This window comes from Alexandromys fortis, unplaced genomic scaffold (assembly GCF_014885135.2).
Source record: "Alexandromys fortis isolate MF-2015 unplaced genomic scaffold, M_Fortis_MF-2015_v1.1 scaffold_1, whole genome shotgun sequence".
Taxonomy (NCBI): Eukaryota; Metazoa; Chordata; class Mammalia; order Rodentia; family Cricetidae; genus Alexandromys; species Alexandromys fortis.
Genome location: NW_026067927.1, coordinates 33,974,866 through 33,982,896, shown reverse-complemented (window position 1 = coordinate 33,982,896; position 8,031 = coordinate 33,974,866).

Below are 8,031 nucleotides of genomic sequence, written 5' to 3'. Positions count from 1 at the left end.
TTTTTCTAATTTGAAGCCGGGACTATCGGCATGAGACTGGAATTTGGGCTTGGAAGAGCTGTGCTTCGATGACATTTTCACTGGTTGTTTGTCATGTGACCTTCAACAAGCGACACCCTTTCCTTATGCTTTCAGTTTCATCTTTCCTGAAATGGAAGTGGCAGGGCCTGGGCTACTGCAGAGAGCAGAGAGGAGACAGGCTGGGCCATTGGTCCAACTCACCAAGCAAGCAAGCACCGCGCTAGTGGCCGCAGAAAATCAGAGGGACATGAGAATAAAAGAAAGGTCTGGTTAGCACGAGTGGGACCTACCCAGACTCTGGAAATCAGACCAATAGAGAAATAAAGCATTTGTTGTAGCGTATGTCTAAGTTTTGTGTTTTATAGCTTAATGTTGATTTTTATTTTGAATTGCACATGTGGGCATTGGGGATATTATCATCTTGGCAATTCTGGCCTTTACAGAACGAGGACCTTATAGGCGCTCTGCTAATCTTACTTCTTCTAGCCTCCTCCCTAAATTACTGATTTTCAGTTTTTATTATATTTTTAATTGTTTTTTTTTGTCTCAGAAGATTTTTCTCCAAATAAAGTCATAATTGGAAGGCAGTATGCAGAATATGGAAAAGTGGGGCTAACCCAGTGGTGGCAGAGGGGCCTGCAGACTCCGGCCCCAACATCTCTGAGAATTGATCCCTGGGCTCCAACTTAGAGGTTTTCTATTTTAATTGTTGACTTGTAATGATTCTTTAAAAATGTTTATTTTAACTCATATGTATGGGTTTTTGTCTACATACTACATGTGTGCCTTCCAGAAGAAGGGATCAAAGCCCCTGGCACTGGAGTTACCAATGATTGTAAGCCATCATGTGGATGCTGGGAATCGAACTCAGGAGCTCTGCAAGAACAGCAAGGGCTCTTAAGCTCCGAGCCATCCAGCCAGTCCCTGAGTTACAATAATTCTTTAACAGGCAAGGCAGCTGCCAATCCCTCTGTTTTGTGTGGCTGCATCCACGAACTGTAATGTAATGTGAGCTGGAGGTTGACTGGGACTAGGCCTCCCCCACCTCCGGGCTCTCTCATCTCTTATAGACTTCAAGTCTCTATTACTTTCTAGGAAGGAAAAAAGGGTTCAGGGAAATGATGCCAGAGGATTTTACCAGGCTAGTTATTGCAACCAAGTTGAATTCAAGGTCACAGGCTATTCGTGGATGGATTATCCTCATTTCGTTCAGAATGAGAAACCATTAGCAGACTGTGAGTTTTTCATAAGAAGGGATCAAGAATGTATCTATAGGATTAGAGCACTTAATGGGTTGTTTTTGGTGGAAAGAAATCATAATGTACTAGATGAAAAAGGTCCCAAGGGTTTTGGCACCAGACATAACTAAAGAGTCTAGGCTGGGGCCGAGTCTCTGGAAAAGCATCAGCTTGTTCCAGATGGGGAAGTATTGAGGTGATCATTTTCACTGATATTAAAGGAGAAAAATTCGGGTCAAGTGCCTGGAGATGCAGTCAGAATTTATACAAATGGCAGCTATTGCTGACTACGTATTTATGGGACTCCACTGTCCAAAAGAAACATGCAGACTTTCCAGTAAAGGCAAGAGAACCCACCCTGACCCAGAAATCTGAGTCTGAAGGTTGCTCAGCTCTGTCGAGATGTTTCCCATTGATTTTAGACCTCGGGAGAAGACTTAATTTCTAAGAACAGGAAACGAGCAGCGAACAAATTGAGTGATTTCAGGAACTCTTGAGTTTCTACGCAGTGTTTACACAGAGCTCAAAGAATTACCAGGTGGTAGTGGAAGACGTAGGACTCTAATTTGAGCTGATTCAAATTGGAAGGCAGGACACCTGGGCTGTAGCTCAGCTCTGTCCCTGACTTGCTTGCTGCATGACTCGGCCAAGTCTCTCTTGGGACCAGATGCTCCCCCACATCCTTCCTGAGTGCTCCCACAGAATCATGACCTCGATGTTTGAGCTGCTGACCTGCGCACCATACCCTCAACCCCTTTCCCTCTTGGTTCTGTACCTCACCTCTTGCCTCTCCTTTCATCTCCCTTACCTCTTTTCTTTCTCCCACTTCTCTTCTATTTCCTCATCACCCCCTTTTCCTTACTGACTTATGTTCTGCTTGCTTCTCAGACGTTAGCCTCAGCCTCTGCTTTTGTTTCTTCTGTAAACTTCCTCTTGGGGGTTTCTTGAAACTAGAGGCCTTTTTGATTACTGATACATTGACATCTAGACCTTTTCTCTGGGCTTTCAATCCCTGGGTTTATCCATGTAGCAAGTATTAATTGAGGGCCAACTATGTGTTAGTATCTTAGACACAGAGACTCTAACAGCGAATTAGAGAGGCAAAGCTGTGCGTGCAAGCAGATTACAGTCTGAGGTGTCTCCGTGTGAATAGTATGCATATGGGGAAGAATGTCGAGGGATGCATTTGTGTTCTCCGGGGTGTTTTGTGGACACGACTCAAATGCAATATACCACCCATCAACAATCCTTATTTGGACACTTTTGCATTCACGCATTCATTCAGCAATGGTCATCACTACTACCCCTCCCCCCAAGTCCTCAAAATACATCTATTCAAGGACTGAATCTTCTCAATGCCTATATCTCTATTGCTCCAGGTGGGTCCTAAGTAGTTCTGAAGCATTACTTAGCTGGGCTTCTTAGGGCTACTCGAAAGTCCTGTTGTCCCATCCTTAGTGTGGCCCTCTTAGCTGGCAGGCAGTCTCTTTGCTCGTATGGTTGAGGTAGTACTAAGTGACTGCAGAGGCCCAGGCTGCGCCTCACCCCTGCCTCGGTCAGGCATGCTGTTGATGGGCCCTTTCCTTCACTGAGAGCTCTTCTCTGTAAGAGGAGGGCTACGTGGCCAGTTTGCAGGTTAGAAATTATCTGTGGGATGTGCACGTGACAGGTGCTCAGTAGATGGAAGCTATCATTAATGTGATTAATTACTGCGATTGCACACACCTGCAACCTCCCCTCTCCTAGCCCCAGGGAACTCCCTCCTCCTAGAAGAAGCAATCTAGATTTTTCTCTTTGTACTTCTTCCGTTACCCATGAATCACCACGCCCTCCTAAGTCTTTAGTGTCCTTTTCCTAGTCTCTTGGGTCTCCTCCCTTCTCCAACCCTTTACTTGAACAATGCACTTCTTTGACTCTCTGACCTCTAGTGTGGCAAAGAGTCTGCACCCCGCTTCCTCTTCATCTCCCGGTGAAGCTCCACTGCTGCCCAGATCCTCTCTTTGCACACAGCCCAGAAGCCACTCTGATCAGCGTGGCTAGGACTGACCAGGAGTGCTCACAGCCCTATGCCTCCTCTCTCTTTCTGTAGACGCTGATTACTGCTCCCTCCCCCTAATTTCAGCCTTCTCAGATCTGAATTCCATGACACAGCACTCTTATGGTTTTCCTTCTCCCCAAACAGGTCCTCTCTCTCTCTCTCTCTCTCTCTCTCTCTCTCTCTCTCTCTCTCTCTCTCTCTCCCTCTCCCTCTCCCTCCCCCCCCCCCCCCCCCCCCCCCCCCCCCCCCCTCCCTCCTGGTTCCCTTCCTTCTCCAGGCAAACTCCCTTCTCCTTTCCTCTGCTCCTCCCATGGAAACCTCCCATCTGTGCCTACCAATCTAGGATCCCTAGTTAGACACAGAGACACACATCTTTCTCTCTAAAGCCTGCAGATTTTTAACCCTCTGCTGTATAGCATCACACATGCCATTTCCAAGTCAGTCTCTGGAAAATCAATCCCATCCTTGCCGGGCTCCCATCTCGTCCTCCAGCATGTCTTGTTTAAATCCCTTCAACTGAAAACTCCCGTCAGTATTTCCCATCAGCACACATTCACGCACTTACTCATCGTGTGTTCTTTGAGTACCTGCCATCTACCCGGCACCGCGGAAGAGGACAAGGGCATGCTCAAACACTGGTTTGCACAGCCTTCCGTTATTTGGTGACTGTGATTGGGATAGAGGCGCACGGAAGACTTCTGGTGTCCACCCCACCTCCTCCCTCCTACTGCTTCGATGGCTTGGTTTCATGGCTCTGTCTGTCCTCTAGCTCCTACCTGTCTTCCACATGACCCTCAGATTAATCCTAAAAGGCACATGTGAGCCTACCACCCTGCGCCGGTGTCTCATGGCCTTGCTAAACCTCCCACAGTCTGTGCTCTAACCTTCAAAGCCTGTGGTTGAGCCCCTGCCCCCGTCCTCTGCCTCTCTTTCCTCATCTCTCATACATGGCTGTGTCTAAACATCTACCCGAGGCAGGGCAATTTGGACACACTGTTCCTACAGCCTTAGAACCCCTTACCCTCATCTCTGCTGGCTCAGATCTTGGCACTACCACTCACTGAACGATCCTGAGTACTTGCCTGGCTGTTTTCTCATGTGTAAAATGGAGGCAGTTGATGCCGTGTGCGAGGCCGGCTGTGAGCACTGAGATTATGCAAATCAAGTGTCTAAGCCAGTGTCTGGCCTGTAATAAGCATCCTTACAGTCATCATAACCATCGGCAACAGTGGCCGCATTAACTTTCTGAGATCATTTGTCAACGCTGCTCCCTCCATGCAAGTTCCCAGTTGTCCTTGACAAGATGGGACAGCATCTTGCTTTGTAAAGATCTAAGGCACTTTCTAGGGCAGTTTTGCCGCGTCTTACGCACGTTCTAGCTATCTGTCTGGGTATCTTTTCCTTTGTTATCATGGACTCTTTTCTGTTGCCCGAGTCTTATTCATTTCACCTGTCTGGAGAATCCCACAGGGTATCTTCAGCATGTTTGCTCAGTGGAATTTAATGTTGTGTGCAGGGGCTCAAAGAACGAGCCTGCACGTCTGATCCTGAGCTCCTTAGACACTGGGTTCTCTCTCTCTCTCTCTCTCTCTCTCTCTCTCTCTCTCTCTCTCTCTCTCTCTCTCTCTCTCTCTCTCTCTCTCTCTCTCTCTCTCTCTCTCTCTGTGCCTGTAGCTACCACACACGGGTGGGACTGGAAGAGGTCCTGCGGACTGGGTGCAGTTGAGGATTAGGGCCTCACCGCCAGGAGGCGCTCCTCAGCGGCTGCGGAAAGCTGCCGTCTGTCTCCGCGCGGGAAGGGTGCTGGTGGGGGTGGAGGGGTGTTGGACTCGGGGAAGGAGAGGGGGAGGTAGACTAATGCAAAAGCTTCCATGCTGTCAGTCACGGGAGTCCCAGGGCAGGTCCTCGCCTTCCCTTCAGACCGCACCCCCCAACACCCCTACAGTCAGTTCCAGACCAAAGGCAGTCAAGGCACCAGTTCCGTCGAGTCCCAGGGACTTGGCCCCCTCCTTTTGCCTGACAAGCACCTGCAGTGTTTGTCTTTGCGGCTGTTTTTCTGATTTTTCTGATTCGAGTACGGGCTACAATCATACTTCAATTCAACACTCAGTTGCTTTTTGCAAGGGACCCCACGCTAATGGTGGTGGCCAAGACAGAGGACATCTCCCTTACTTCCCCACCCCACGCCCCTAGAAGCAAGATGTCCCCGGGGAGGAGAAGGGGTGATCAAGGATGGGTGAGCGTAAGGGATTGCTCGTCTGGGTCACGAAAGTGGCGGGGGCTTCCCTCCACTGAAGAGAGGGTAGGGTTCCCAGGCGCTGCTTCCCGGGCCCTCATGGAGACCAGCACTCGCGACTGCCCTGGGGCTTTCAGTTGGCCACTGCGTGTCCCCTTCCCCCAACACACACCTTTCAACCCTGAGCCCCAGCCTGGCATTAAACTTTGCAGTGAAGGGGGCAGTCTGAGAGTGGGGAAAACCGTGTAACTCCCACACGGGCTCAAGCTGCTCCAACCGCACTCCTGCGGGAAGAGGACAAATAGTCCCCCTGCCCCCCACCGACGTGGGCACTCCTCTCGCCAACTGGCCCCTGCCACCCTCAGACACCCCGAACTCTACCTCTCCAGGCGGCTTTCTGTTCCAGGAGCAGAGGGCCCTGGAGGGCTTGGGGGGTAGCCACACCCCGAAGTAGCTAAAGACCACGTCCCCTACCCTAGTCTGTGAGCTCGAAGTTGTTCTCCAGGTTCACTGTTGAATCTCCACACTCGGGGCGGTCAGGGTTCCAAGAGCCCCACTGTCCCTTCTCTGGGTGCTCGCCCGCCCACATCTGCCTGCCCAGTGTCCGCACCAGCCCTCCGCCTGGCTTCCGCGGGGAGCTGTCCCTTCAGCACCATGCCGAGCGGGCAGGGGCTGCAGTTCCCAGCACGCGCCCCGCGGTCTTGGGGAGTCCCTCAAAGACTCAACTGCTCGGCTCCCCCACAGTTCTGAGATCAGAGCAGTTCCCTACTGCCCCCAGCCCAGCTCCGCCTCCCCGGCCCGAGGCCAGCACCGACCTGGTGGTCCCAGCAACCGTCTAAGCCACTGCAGGGCTCCGGCCGACTCCAGCAGGCGGTGCCGTGCGAGTGCTCAACCAGCTTGCGCCGCCGCCTGGTGTAACTCCGCCAGGCGAGCTGGGGCCGCGGCTGCTGCTGCGGGCGGATGCCGAAGGCGCCCTCCAATCACACCCCTCAGCCTGGCCCTGACGCCTTACAGCTCCTCTTCCAGAAGGGAAATTCAAAATCTCTCTCTCTCTCTCTCTCTCTCTCTCTCTCTCTCTCTCTCTCTCTCTCTCTCTCTCTCTCTCTCTCCCCCTCCCTCCCTCCCTCCCTTCTTCCCTCCCTATTTCCCTCTCCCCCTCTTTCCCTCCTCCTTTTCCTCTCGCTGCCTCCTCCCCTCCTCCCTTCTTTTCTTCTCCCCGGCTTTTCCCTTTCTCCTTTCTCTATGCCCTTCCTTATCTCCTCTGATTCTTGTCGCAGAGAGCCCTACTGATCTGCTTTCAGCTAGACTTCTTTCCCAACTCCACTGTGTCCAAGCTCCAAGAACCACAAGCCTGTAGCTTTGGAGGGGCGATGCGGGCAGCAGTGTTTGTAAAGGGTTTTTAACCAGAAACCAAAGGAGTTGCCTCCTCAGGGAAGCTCTCTTTTGATCTGGCTAGGCATGCTAGGATAGGCATACTCCCCTTGGGGTGCCCCTTTCCCTAAAGGAACCCCAGTTTCAACCACATTCTCTCTCTGCTTGCTTGTGTCTTGCCTGTGAGCAGCTTCTGGACTGGGCAGTCCACTGTCAGATCGTTTCTGCAGTTTATGACCACAATGCCCAGCTATAGGCTCACTCCAGAACCACTGGTGTACAGGATAAGGACGGCCCTCCTGGGGTGGGGAGCAGGGGGGGGGCTCTGTTCTAGACCCAGGAGCAAATGACTACTGCAGAATCGAAGGGGGAGCCTTAGGCGAACTGCTCCCCAGTCCTCTGTAGATGTTATCCTCTGGTGGTGGTATTCTAGAAGGCCTTTCTTTCCCTCCTAGGCCAAGGAAGAGAGGGAACTCCAAGGATAGGGGGCAACATCAGCTCCGTCCTCAGCCTTGCCCCTTCCCCTCTGGCGCTCTTGCATGCTCTCTTATTCTTTCCTGATGAGCCTTTCCATTCTGCCTGTCATCTGTTGGCTTCCAACCTCTTCCTTTAATCCAGCCCGAGGTGCAGAAAAATGGCTCTGGGGTGGGGGGGGTGGGTTTGTCTTTAGCCTTTGCAAGCTGTGCAGGAGTTCATGCATCCATCGGGGTCATGTCAGAGTAGAGACAGCTTCTGCTTCTGAAAGGGATGGCTTCTCTCCCAGGAGGGAGAGCTGTGGCAGGACAGGGTCCAGGGGAGAAAGGGGGTTCACAGTAGACGTCTCAAAGTGGAGAGAGCCTCACAAGTCTCTCTGCACCCTGCTTTCCTGAAGAATTGTGAAGTTTCCCTCTGTTCTCCCCTTTCAGACTGCAGACTTTGTGTAAAGGCAGAGCTCTCTGTTTAGCATTGTTGGGGCACCAGCATAGGGTGCTCCTTATTTCCCTCTCAGTTCCTAAGGTGACCTAAAGAGTGAGTGAGTGTGTGTGTGTGTGTGTGTGTATGTTGTGTGCATGGGCTGACTTAGACTTGCCACTAATGCGGGGAGTTCTAAGCCAAGAGATCTGACATTCTGTCATTTCGAGAGAGGC